The sequence below is a fragment of the Castor canadensis genome, chromosome X, assembly GCF_047511655.1.
Source record: "Castor canadensis chromosome X, mCasCan1.hap1v2, whole genome shotgun sequence".
NCBI lineage: Eukaryota > Metazoa > Chordata > Mammalia > Rodentia > Castoridae > Castor > Castor canadensis.
Genome location: NC_133405.1, coordinates 119826909 through 119841500, shown reverse-complemented (window position 1 = coordinate 119841500; position 14592 = coordinate 119826909).

Genomic DNA, 14592 nt, shown 5'->3' with positions numbered 1-14592 from the left:
ATTGCTCTCCTTCATTCTCCCTCCCAATTCCTGGAATAGTTTCAACAGGAATCATTTTTGCATTTACATACATGTGTATATATTATTTACACTATGTTCATTCTGATATATTATATCAGGAAAAAAATCTTCAAGAAACTTCAAGTTCAAAATTATCTAAAATTACAAATTGTACTGGCATTTCTGTGTAGAAGCTGTGAGAAGAAATATTTTCACATAATCATTCACTTATCCATTAAATACACTGAGTGATAGACACTATTTTGTGTTCTGGAGATATAGATAAGAGACAAATAAGACAGTTTTTGATAATCAGGATTTCAGGGCCTGTTTTTAGTGACATATACATAAATTGATACATTTCAATACAAGTTAAAAGAAGCATTTCCTCTATGGTACATGAAACAAAGATATGCCTATGTTTGTGAGGTTGAAGGATTCATAATAGATGTGACTTTGTGTTTGAAACAATTAGTAGATAACTTAGAATGATATAGCTAGCAATACTGTCCAAGCATGATATAATGTTAAAACTCATTTTCAAAAACTGTTCATTGCCAAATAACTTTATGCAATTTTGCTTGATTTGACTGACTCAATAAATGAATGTTAGGCTATAATTCTGTATTTTCCTCCAGTGGAATAAGCAGAAAAATCATAGAGATAAAATTATTTGACTAAACTCTTATGACTAACAAAGGAATAAATGAAAGCTGATCAAAACGAAATTACCCATCTTTATAGGAGTAATAAGAAATGAACTGGAGGGGCAGTTGATAAGAAGACTATTAGGGAAATTCAAATGATAGGTAATATAGAAAGCCTTTAGATTTCACCATTTTGTGATTTTTCAGGGTTGTGATCATTATAAATTTAAGTAGTAAAGATGTTAAAAAGCTTTGTAGATTAAAAAGAGCCATTAAAGCTTCATTTATTAGCTACTTCTTAGGACAACACTTTGTAACAGAAATGCCATATTGGGAGCTTGGGACAGGAACTTAGCAATGTAGAGAACATGCAGCCTAGTTACATTTCTGTAAAAGGTTTTTTTATAATTAGTATAACAGGTACTTACACCACTTTTGCTGCAATGCACTGACTCCCTACTTGGGCTCAGGAATTAACTGAAAGCAGGTTAAAAGCATGGCATCTCTCTCCATTTTGCATCTATGTCCTTTGCTTTGAGTCTCTCTCCCCTACAACTACTTTGGAATCCAGGAAGGACAGGACTGACCTAATAATATCTTTGAAATGGAAACTGCCCTCAAGGAAAAGAATAGCAGAGCCTCTGCAGGACAGACCACACTCCTCTTTTATTGTAACAAGGCCCCACCTGACCAATCCTGAGACAGCAAACAATAGCAACACCTGTGGCCCAATACCTCTGACCACCTTAACATACCTGGGACCAGAATTGTCCCAAGTCTTCCACTATTTAAACATAAAGCATGTGTCTGTATGGGGAAGATGGATTGAAGTGCATACCTTGCCTCTTCCATGGCTGTGGCATTAATTTAATCTTTCTCTTTCTTTCATAATTTACTAGTCTTTTTATTTGGCATATTGGGGTCAGTTGCTAGACCTAACATGTAGTACACCCAGATTTGGGCTTTTGGCCTAAAACTCTGGTTTCAAATACGGCCATTTAATTATCAGCTTCTTTAAGATTTGCTCCAGATAATAAAAATGCTAACCATATATTTTGATATTGTTAATATTCAAGAAAAACATGCAAAAGCCATCATCCATATTGCATGGATGAAATCATTTTCTGAGAAAAAAATCTGCAATTCAACAAGGTTAAATGAGTTAATTAGTTAACAAATTAATGGGCTTTTACTCATATAAGCTATAGGAATTAACTGATTATTTTTATTTAGTTTCCAGATTTATTTTTCTACAAAAAGCTCAATAAAAGTGACAACTGTGTGGGACTTTCACAGTTTAAAAAAGTGCTTTCAAATAACACTTGTTAAAAGGTCTTAAACTTCTTGAGACAAATAAAGGAATATTGTCCATTTAAGGATGAATAGATTGAGGTACGGAGTGATTGAGTGACTTGCCTTCTTTCAAACAAGTAATCAAGCATCAAGACCTATATTTGAAGTCTGGCCTTCCAACTTTAAATCCTGTGCACTCTAGTACATTTTCTATGCTAAGTAGAGTGTTAATTATAGTTATAAGAACATGTCAAAGTCAATGTCTTAACATTTAGGAGTTACTTTGTGATACTGGAGTTTGTTCTCATGAAATACATTAAAAGACAATTAAAATCAACAAATGCCACAAAAATTTCTCCTCCCCACTGGTGTAGGTAATAGAGCAACTCATTCTTCTTATCCAGTCAATATTCAGTATGTTAAACCTAGAGAAGCTTGAAAAGTAATTCACTGACTTTGGATGAGGACCAGAAGCAGTTCCTCAACATGCTGCCCTCTGCTCTTTGCATTTTCTCTCTTTTACCAGCCTCTAATTAGGTATTCATAGTGTTCAGACTCCCCAATGAGTTGATCCATTAAAAGACATCTTGTTGTTAAATATTTCGTTATGAGCTCATGCTTAAATCTAAAGCAAACTGTGAAAAAATGAAGTATTCAAAGGTTTTATAGTTCATAAAACAATAAGAGGGGAACCACAGCATCACAGAGGCACTCACTCATGTTTTGCACTTCCCCATTTCCTGCAGATTTTTCCCTCTCTCTGTTTTGTCCATACAACCACAACAATACATACATTTCTGAACCATGGAAAATTACACATTCTACAAGCCAATCAAGGGCATTGGATGATTAAAGACCCAAGATCTTGCTGCTTACTTCCTTTAGTCCTTTAAAAAATGGCTCATTTCTAAGTCTGTGAAAGGTGTCCTACCTTTACCACCAAGATTGAAAGTGAGTTCTGCTTCCAGTCACAGCAATTAGCAAGTACTCTCACTGGTATTACCAAACCATTTCTCATAAAATGTACCTACAGTCAAAAAATGAAGGAATCAAGAGGAATACTTCATGAAAAAGCAAAGAACATAGTGCCAGAATGAGACAGTAGCAGAGCCAAATGATGCTGAGAGGTGAGAGATGCCAATTTTGCCATCTTTGCTTCTGGCTCTGATGCCTGCCCTAAAGCAATATTTTTCCCCTACACAGTTACACTCTGAACAACACCCTTCTCTTAGGGTCCTAAAAGTATCTGTGCAGCTGTGCTGGTAACTAAATGGTTTCTCATCATATTGCTTTTAGTGTGAACATATTAAGTTAAATCATTGTCTCTTCCTACATACATAGTTGAGCTCCATGTGTACTGAGCTAATAGGCATTAAGGAAATGTAATCAGTTGAACTATCCCTAATTTAACACAAAACAAAAAAGAATTAAGCTTACTGGAAGAGAAAATAAGTTTTAATTTTTTCTCTCCTTCACTTTTAAAAACCTTCAGAGATGAGGACTTTTGATTTTCAAAAATGACATTTCTAAGGTGACATAAATGATTACTGATGGGGCCATATCTCCACAGCAGAATAATGTACTGTAGTAATGTTTCTTAATCTAACCAACAAAGTTTTTTTTTAATGCTACTGGGATTTGAAATCAGGGCTTCACACTTGCTAGGCAGGCACTCTACAACTTGAGCCACTCTGCCAGTCAACAATTTTTATTTTAATTAAAAACTTTATTAGCATACATTAATTTACTAAGGGAGGGGTTTCACTGTGATATTTTCATTCATGCATATAATGTAAGCACCCCCGTAATATTTTTTTACAATAAATATATTCAGCCTATGCTTAAACTTATCCAGGGACAGAACATTCTTTTTTTGTGCAACCAAAGCTTTCTGCCCAGTTTTAAGGACTGGAAATTTTTCTTACTATTCATCTGAAATTTACGTTTCTGCATGTTCCATTTCTTGACCTTTTAGAACCAAAGGGAACAAGCTTTATTTTGTTTCCACATGATTTCCCCATATTTTATTCATGTTTTCAACAACTTTATTTAGCCCCTGCTGCACTCTTCAGTTACCCTGTTTAGATATCCAAGACAGAACTATTCTGTCTTCTCTGAATCTCTTTTCCTCTCTGCAAAGGGCTCCATATTCTTCAAACTCAGGCTTTGTAGCTACCAAGTATTATTTCATTCACATAGGTATATTATGTGGGTATAACCTATCGATAGCTACTTTCTTCAGTTTATTATCCTTATGGTATTTTGTCATGACAAGTTTGTAGTGATCATCTCCTTCCCTTGACCACTTGTATAAATATAGCCTTAAGATAAAATCTTAGTAGCTGAATTGCTGGATTGAAGCATTTGTGCACTATTAGGGGAAATGCCCTTTTTTTAAATCTGTCCCCTGACAGTTGTATTTGTCCAATTTTGCTTCCACATGACAGTTCTTAAGGTACTTGAAAACAGAATATGCATTCAGTACACTGAATGTCATGAAATGTGTTTGAAATGGACCATTTGTGATTTTAGCAAGGTATCTAGGGTAGGTCTTCATTTATAAAAAGAAATATTATTCCATCATTGGCATTCTTTCTGCTCTCCCTACATGACATTTCATAGCTAGCACTTATGTTCAGTACATATTCATTATGAATTCTATTAATGATTCTCATGCATTTTTACTGTTTTATCCTCTCCCTTCTGTAAAAGTACTGCAACCACAGTTCTATGCCAAGGGTCTAATTCCAGAGATTCCAAATGTCAGATCTGGCCATTTGCCACAATATGCAGAAAGTAGATTAGTAATGGTGAAGGGTAGAGAAAGGGGATTTATTCAGTGGCAAAGACACATCGTAGGCAGAGACAAAGTAAGTACTTCAGCTCATCTTCAGGGTTCAGACATGAGCTTTGGGTTTAAACAGAGGAAGACTGCAGCAGGGTATCAGAGTTATGCATAATTAAACAGTCCCAGGCAAAGTGTGGACTGGTTGATTATTATCTTAGTTGCAGTTCTGTAAGGGATTCTGGAGAAGTTATTATACCTGTCAACGCTTGAAGGGACCGATCTGGTTCCCAAGACATGATTACTCCTGCTGCAGGTTACAGCCTCATCAGTATAGGTAATTTGCCTCATTTAGGGAATGGTCTGTCCTGCAAGTCTCTGCAGATCCTTTCCTTGGGGGTAGTTTTGAAATGGAAGTTTTAGACCCCAGGCCCAAACTCCTGAAATTCCACATGTTAGGTCTAGGCACTCACCCCAATACACCAAATAGAGAGACAAGATGAAGGGTAGAGAAGGGGGGGGGGTTATTATATAACATGGGCATGCCATGGGAAGAGAGTATTTCTGTTCATCTTCAGGGAACAGAAATGAGCTTTAGGTTTAAATAGAAGAGGAATTAGGGCAGTGGGCAAAAGGTATGCATAGTTAAGCAGATTCAGTCACAGTTGTGACCTGGTTAGAAATTGTCTCACTCCTTGTTCTCTGAGGGTTCTAGAGAACTAGTTATCATTCCCATCACTTGAGAGGAGCAATCTAGTTCCTGCTCCAGTATGGGCACAGACTTATCATTATAGGTAATTACCCTCATATGGGGAAGGTGCGTCTGTCCTGCAAGGCTCTATTGTTCCTTAGAAGTAGTTTTGATCCCTGTCATAAAGATGTAATTTATCAGCCCTGTCTTTCCTGGAACCCGAGGTGATTGCAAAGTGAGTGCAGAGAGAATGGCTTACAGCAAAGACAAATCAAAATGGAGGTAGGGATACCTGCTTCCTACTGTTAGTTAAGTCCTGGGCCTAAGTAAAAAGTCAGTGCTTTTTAGCAAAAGCAGTTTCTAAGTATGTGTTACAACACGGCTTTTCAAAGATCCTTTTAAAACAGGCTACTAGAAATGAACACAAAATTCATGGTCCATTCTGATCAATATAAAGCAACGAAACAGCTCACTTGTTACCAATATTATAGTTGTTCCAAGGTACCCTTATATTGTATTAGTTTTTTGTTTTTAGTTTAAAATTAGTTTTAAATTTGGGGTTGATTTTTAACTGAAGCTACACTGAACTTCTTGAGAACTGAAACTGTAAGTTCTGTGGCATTTTGACTATTATTAACCCACATCTAACTTACTTTGTACAGTAAATATTTTTTGAAAACTGAATTACAGGATAATGCATTTATCTGAGTTCAATTTCATTTGGGTGCTTTAGTATATAATTCCAGTATGTTCGGGATGTTTTCAATGTTGCTTTTGCTGCCAATTATATTATTATTACTCTTAGCTTTTATTCTCCCTGAACACTGTTTCATATGTGTCTCTGCCTTTGTTCAAATCATAGTTATAAATTCAAGTAGAATGCCTTGAAGGAAACAAACCTAGGGCATGTCCTACAGCAGGCTACACAAATGACAATGAGCCATTTATTATACTGTGAAAGTACATGTGACAAGCAATTTGAATGCCTATTCCTTGTTTTAAGTCTCATTAAAGATTCTAAAAATAAGTCTTCCAGAAATTAAAATATAACAACTGCAATATTTCTATAGTGATCAACTTGGTAAATTCATCATAGAAGGATGTTTTCCACAATCCATTTCCCACAATCATTTGGCTGCTGTTTATTACTTAGTATGATTTTCTTTCTAGCTTAGCTGTTCACAATTAACTAATAATCTGTGCAACAAGTATGTTGAGATTTTATGTTCAATTTCCTTGTTTATGTTTGTTTCCTTGTTTTCCTGTTCTTGATATTCAGAAAATCAGGACATGTATCTACTTCATTCTCATGTACAACTTCCATTGTCACATTGCTCAAAAAATATTTTTATGTTTCTATGATCATTTCTAGTAGACTTTCATTGTCTTAAGACACAATTTATTGAAATATAAGACTGAATCTCATTCATAACAGGTAGTTACTATTCCTTTATAGATTTCGAGTTTCTACTGAATGATTTATCTTAAATTTCACAGGCTGAATGTAATGGTACTTATTAGAAAATATCAATTCAGTATTAAATAAAATTAAATACAAAAGGCAACAATTTGTAGGACAGTTACTAAGGTTCTTAATATTGAACTTCAAGTATTCACTAGATTTTATTCTTCCAGATAAATATAAACAGGCTTATAATTTAGTACTTCTTCATTCTTGGTTCTCTTCGCATTAGTGGTTATTATTGTACATATATACATGGAAATCTCACAGGGAAATTCCCTGTATAGCTAGCTTAAACAAACAAAAATGTCACTTTTTTGCTTTTACAAAATAAGAGAACAGGAGGGCAGAACAGGTTCTGCCAGGGGGTTGGTACCAGTGGAAGGAGGGAGGATGTAGGGAAAGGGTGTAGGAGGGTGAATATGGTGCAAATACTGTGTACACATGTATGTAAATGGAAAAATGTAATTTGTTGAAACTATTCCAGGAATGGGGGTAGAGGAGAATAAAAGAAAATGATTGAAGGGGTGAATTCAAGTATGATATATTTGATATTATAAGAACTTTATAAATGCCATAATGTACCTCCACCACAACAATAGAAAAAAAGTTAAAAAAATAAGAGGAACCAAATTCTCTAAATTTCTAAAGTATATTCCATAAATACCTCTGCATTAAGATAATCTTCAAAATGGTCTGGTGTTCAAATATATTTTGAAAAACAACATCATACTAGTGTAGGAGATTCATATTTCACATTAGCATACTATCATTTCTAAGAGCTATTATTAAGCCCCAAATTTCAAAGTGTTAATAAACTCATCACATTTGTTTTTCCACATATTTACAATTAGGTAGAATAACTCTTTGGATAATATTACAGAAAAGGTAAATTTTGCATCATACCTGAAGCCATATTATATATGTAGTCAGAGGGCTGGAAGCATAGCTCAAGTTGTAGACCATCTGCCTAGCAAGCACAAAGCCCTGAGTTCAAACCCCAGACCCGTTAAATAAAATTATGATCATATGGAGTCAGGCTCAATTACCGCTATTTCTTTGAGTACTTCTATCATATTTCTGAACTTTACTATCATATTCAGTTTACTATTTAATATTTTTATTATAGTATTTTATCATGTATTCTATTAACATAATATTACTATATTATATACTTATGTAATATTGCTATATATTAGTTACAAAAGTAATGTTATTGTTTAATTTCAATTGTATTATTTATTTTCATTACTTATTATTCATTATTTTTAGTATTCTATACTATTTTTCATATGAGAAAAATGAACAAAACATTATCTACTTTGAGTTTTTTCCTTCCCTAATCAATGCACTTTCAGTATATTTACCTCAGTACTCAATCAGAAATTAAACATAATCACTGAGTTGTTTTCTTGTAAAGTTCTTCCTACTGGATAGTTTTATTCATGCTTAACAAACATTTCATTCATTTATACTGTAGCACTGATTATTTAGTACTAAATTAAAACTTATTGGATTATTCTAATACCCAGCTGTATAATGATATTCTTTTTCCTAAGATCAACTTCACATAGTATAATAGTTTCTTCAATATAAGTGTAATTAACTTGTGTCTCACAGAAGATAAAAATAAAATAGAATAGAGTAGTGATCAATAGTTCGTGTTCAACAAGCAGCTTATTGTATATTCTAATTCTGCCAGTTGGGTTTATTAATTCCTGCTTTGTCATTTTTTTAGGAGGTGGGTGGGACTGGGGTTTGAACTCAGTGTTTCACACCTACAAAGCAGTTGCTCTATTGCTTGAGCCACACCTCCCCCAGTCCATTTTGCTCTGGTTATTTTAGAGATGGTGTTTTACTATTTGCCCAGATTGGCATTGGACCTCGAGCCTCTCAATCTCTGCCTCCCAAGTAGCTAGAATTACAGGTAAAAGCCACTGGCACCCAACCTTGTTTTGTCATTTTTTAAACAAAAAGCATAATAGTACTTTTCTTGGAAAGTTGCTACATGACTTCATATTAAATGATAAATCATATAACATATCAAATAGAGTTCCAGAAAATAAAAACTTCAGAACAATTTAAATACAAAAATTTAAGTTCTTAAATATACATTTTATTGAGTTTTGTCAACTCACATATGTAATGCACATACTCCTATAAAAGCATAAAGAATTTAATCAACATAAAATTTCCCTAAGTACATTTTCTGATCTATCTCCACTCTCTAGACAACCACTATTTTAATTTCTATTACCATATATTGGTTTTTGCCTATTCTAGATCTTCATATAAACTGAATTGTACATATATAATTTTTGACTGCTTTTCTTGCATGGAATAATTTTTAAGAGATCCACACATGTCATTGTAAATATCAGAAATTTATTACCTTTTTGTGGTACTGGGGTCTGAACTCAGGGCCTCACACTTGGTAGGCAAGCACTCTACCACTTAAGTCCTTTTTCATTTTGGTTATTTTCTGTATAGGGTCTTGTACTTTTTTGTTAGGACAGGCCTCAGACCACGTTCCTCTAAGTCTCCACCTGCTCAGTAGCTGAGATAACATGTGTACTCAATTATGCCCAGCCCAATTTATTACTTTTTATTGCTTAATTGCTACCATGCAGTTCTGCTGTTATCAATATAACCACCCAAATATGCAAAAGTATATAAAGTAGCTTTGATCTTTGTAAATGTAGTTTTGAAAAATCACCTATGTGTGGGTTCTGCTTTTCAGTTCTGTATACTTCTCAGTTTCAAAATAAACCCACAGTAGTTATTTTTAAAATGGTCCTTTTTCTTAATGATATTATTTAGAATTTCAACCAAAATTTACTTTTAGACTTTCACTCTGTTTGGATGCTTACTAGTTCTAATATTTTCTTTGAAATTCTGAAGCATTCTTAAAGTATAGCTACATCAAAATATGCTTAGATTCAACTTTCTTTACTCTTATCAATTCTAAAACCACATGTTTTACTCCCCAAGATTCCTTCCATGTTCATATCACCAACTAACTTTTGTGGCTTGGAATTACATTTAGCGCTGCAACTCATAATTCTCAATAGTGCTTTAGAATAATTGCTGTTTTCTGTTGTGGTTTGACATTGTATCTACTACTGCGAACTTTCACAGAATTCTTTCTCTGTTATTGCATTTAGGTTGGATCTGAAATGGAGCATTATTTTCTGGCTTTATATTTCCGGGTCCAAACCAGAATTCTACTGACAAGTATTTTTCAATTGTTATTTTAGCTGAAATAGCATTTAACTAACATCATTTTAAAAAATCATTAGTGATTTCTTTAATTGAAAATAATTAATGATTTTAGACTGAATTCCTTCAAAGACAATGTTTTATTTTATTCACCTTCATATTACAAGGATTTAGCAGGCAGTTACTTATTGAAAACTGATGTAAATATTTTCTACTACAATTAGTGTAGTAACTTAAGTTTTAATCTTAAAATATTGTTAATATCTTCTTTATTCTGTTCACATTCTCCAAGCTTCTAAAAAATAATATAGAATAAATAAATAATATGCTTCTCACAAGAAATTGAATAAAACCTCTTGAGAAAGAAGAACAAAGCTGGATGAATCACACTTCTTGGTTTCAATATATGTTACAAAGCTATATTAACTAAATTAGTATGGTTCTGGCATAACTACCAATAGAACAGAATGGAATTCTAGAAATAAATCTACACATGTACATCAAATGATTTTCTACAAAGGTACCAAGAATACACAATGGGAAAAGGATAGACTTTTCAAAAAATGGTGGGTAGAAAACTAAATATCCACATGAAAATAATAAAATTACAATGTTATTTTCCAGCACACACAAAAATAAATTCAAAATGGATTAAAGACTTGTACACAAAACCTGAACCTTTAAAACTCCTTGAAGAAAATATGGGGGGAAATCTTCCTGACATTGGTCTTGGTAATCAATTTTTAAATATCACACTAAAAGCACAAGCAACAAAAGCAAATCATAGACAAGTGGGATTACGTGAAATCTAAAAGCTTCTGCACAGCAAAGGCAAGAAAGCAATATTTTAAAACAATATATGCAATAAGGGATTAGTATATAATAAAATACGTAACTCCTACATCTCAATAGCAAGAAAAACAACATGATTCAAGAATGAGCAAAGGACTTGTAAAGTATCCAAAAATATACACATGGTCAGTAAAAGATGCTCAATATTGCTAATTATCAGGGAAATACAAAACAAAACTGCAATGAAATATCTGTCACTACACGCTTGTTAAGATGGCTATTATCAAAACGCTCATGCATGCACACATGCACACATGCACACATGCACACACACACACACACACACACACACACACACACAAAGCAGCCAGGCATGGTGGTGCATGCCTATAATACTGTAATCCAACCACACAGGAAGCTGAAGCAGGCAGGAGGATTGTGAATTCATGGCCGGGTTGGGCTACACAGTGAGACTCTGCCACCATCATATCCCTGAAAACCAACCACAAAAGATAGCAAGTATTGGCAGTGGTGTGAAGAAACTGGAACTATTATACGCTGTTGGTCAACTGAGAAATGGTGTAGCAACTATAGGAAATATTGTGAGGTTCCTCTGGGTTCAGATGTACCCAGTTTATATCTGAATCTATATACCGTACTATACCTCACAAATATGTATAAATACTATGCATCAATCAAAACAATTAAAACTTAAAACTGGGACTATAAGATCTAGCAATCCCTTTTCTGGCAATTTTATCCAAAAGAATTAAAATCAGGACCTCAAAGATCTATGTGCACTCACACAGCATTATTCACAATGTCAAAGATATGAACAAACCTAAATGTCCATAAATAAATGAATGGATAAAGAAAATGTGGTATACATACAATGGGTTAGTATTCACCTTTAAAAGAGGAGACCCGGACATAAGCGACAACTTGGATGAACCCTGGAGAACGTTATGGTAAGGGAAATAAAGCAGGGATGGAAGGAAAAATACTGTGTGAATACATTTTTATGAGGTTTCTAAAATAGTCAAATGCATAGAAGCTACTAGAGGTTGAGGAGAGGGGGAAGTGAGAAATTTCTGTGCATTGCATATAAAGTCTCAAGTATGTAAGATGGATAAGTTCTAGAGATCTAAGCATAATATCATGTCTATAATAAACAATATTGCACATATAAAAATTTGTTATGCAGGTAAATCTCACGTTAAATCTTCTTAGTGTGATAGAAAAAATGTTTTTGAGAGCTCAGTATCACAATTGGAAAATCTTGGATGGAATACTGCTGAAATATCTATTGACAACTGAGCTCAGTAGGACTCATGATTCTCAACTATCAGTATGAAATGTCAGACACAGCTGGGCTGGAATAATACATAGCTTGAAACAGCTGTGAATTACTTTAACATCCCAGCAAAAGGTAAGACAGTTGCATGTCTCATAAAACTTCAAGATGACTAAATTTTATCACAAGTAAATCCCTCCAAGCTAAAAAAAAATAGCTGTTATCAAGTTGCAAGAAATTTAAAAAATATAAATTTATCATTGTGGCAAATACACTCTTTGCAATTTAAAAGCAGCTTTATCTAGGCCTGCACTGTAATTCTCTCGTTTTTCTGTGTACCACTAAACAGATACACACAGACAGGTTAAAAAAATTCACTTCATTTATCATGATAATAAAGAAGGAAATAAAATTTCTAACAAAAATAAAATATATTAAACTTTTTCAAAAAGGAAGATCATGGAATTAATTATACATGGTTACAATTTATAATTCATTATACAATTTAAAATCTATTAGAGGACAAAGCTGGTAGAGTGGCTCAAGTGGTAGAGTGCCTGCCTAGCAAACATGAGTTCCTGAGTTAAATTCCCAGTACTGCCCAAAAAAACCCCAAAACAACCAAAAAATAAAATCCATTAGAAGAAACCGCATTCAGTTTCTTGGTGTGTAAACTTTTAACAAAATTGTAACATGGTATGGATTTCTTATACAAGAGAAGTACAACAAAGTTAGCTATGGTGATTCCACATAAACACATCTGACAAGATGCAGATATACTCTGAGTTCATGAGACATCTAAAGACTCTGAAATAAAGTCCCAGGTCATTGCATATTGGGCACTAAGTGGCAAAATAAGCTTCATCTGTTGAAGCTTAGGAGATAGTTTGATAATTTGAATCATTTCAAGCAAATATCAAGAGATAAATTATTTATTCAAGAGTCAGAAGTCAAGTGTGTCATAATCTCAAAGGAGGTTGAGAGAGGCTGGTTAGGGGAAGACTGCAAGGAATATTTTTGCACTGACTAGATATCCAAACCATAGTTCTTGATTGACTATAAGAAACCAATAAAGAAAAGATAACGTTACTGAGGTCAAGCAAAAATTTATATCAAAGTCTGGGTGTGGTAGTGCATGCCTATAAGTCCAGATACTCAGGAGTCAGATATAAAGAGAACTGCAGTTGGATGCCAGCATAGGTAAAAGTTATTAAGAACCTATCTTAACCAGTAAGCTGGGCATGGTGCTGCACTTTTTTGATCCCAGCTTTGCAGGATGCATAGGAAAGAGGATTATGGTCTGAGACCAGGCCTGAGCAAGAATGTGAGACCCTATTTGAAAAATAAGTAAAGTATAAAATGGCTGGAGTCATGACTCAAGTGGTACAGCACATGCCTTGCAAGTGAGGGGCCCTAATTTCAAACTCTAGCATTCCCCCCAAAAGATATCAAATTTAGGTAAGATATGAAAAACACATATACTCAGTTTCCTGGCTCACCCAGATCGTAACAATCCTTGTCCTCTCAAGTTCCATCCTTCCCAAACCCTAGGCTCCTCTCTTTTACGCAGGGTTTATAGGACTCCAATTGAGAGATTCAGCTTAATCACTCATTCCTAAGTCATCTCTCATTTCTGAGCCAATCTTGTCTGAGTGTGCAAGACCCCTATCCTCAGAAACAAATGAAGTTTCGTGTTATTACTCTCAAACTAGTATCTGGAATTCTAGCTTGAACCTGAGCTATACCATACTTACCAAACTTCACCTCTGGAAACACTTAGTTTATTGTTTCATTTTGCCAGACTTTTGTCATGGTTTTGTGTCAGGGAAGTTTGTTGACTTTCCTGTGATTTTTGGAGAAATCTTTTAAAAATGTATCTAGGGAGGAAATTGGTCCATGCTTTCCCACAACCACTGTCTGGAGTGCTGCTTCATAAGGGGCACATCCTCAGAGACATAATCTTGTGAAAGCAGAGCAGGACAGTCCCTTGGAAAGTGACATTGGGTCTACTGCCTAAAGCTTCACATCCCTTTGGTCCTCTGATCACCCTAGCACCCAGACTACTATATATTTCTTATAGTATGAAATATATATTATGTTATACAGCATGTTAGAAACTACTAACTCAACCTAAAAACTGATCTTGTTCTCAAATGACTTCTCAGATTAGTCAAACTGGTTCCAACTGTTCGAATCTACTTTTTTCTTCCCTATAATTTAACAACTCAGATTGTGAGAGAGAAGAAATTTAAGTGAAACTTAATGTACTATAATTAATTCCAACTTGCATCTTATATTGGGAAGAATGTTTGGAATTCTATCACTTGGGTCACTCTAGATTAATCTTGCTTTTAGTATGGACTGTTGCCTGTTCCTTCAAAGCAGATTTATATCTTCTCTTTTCCAATA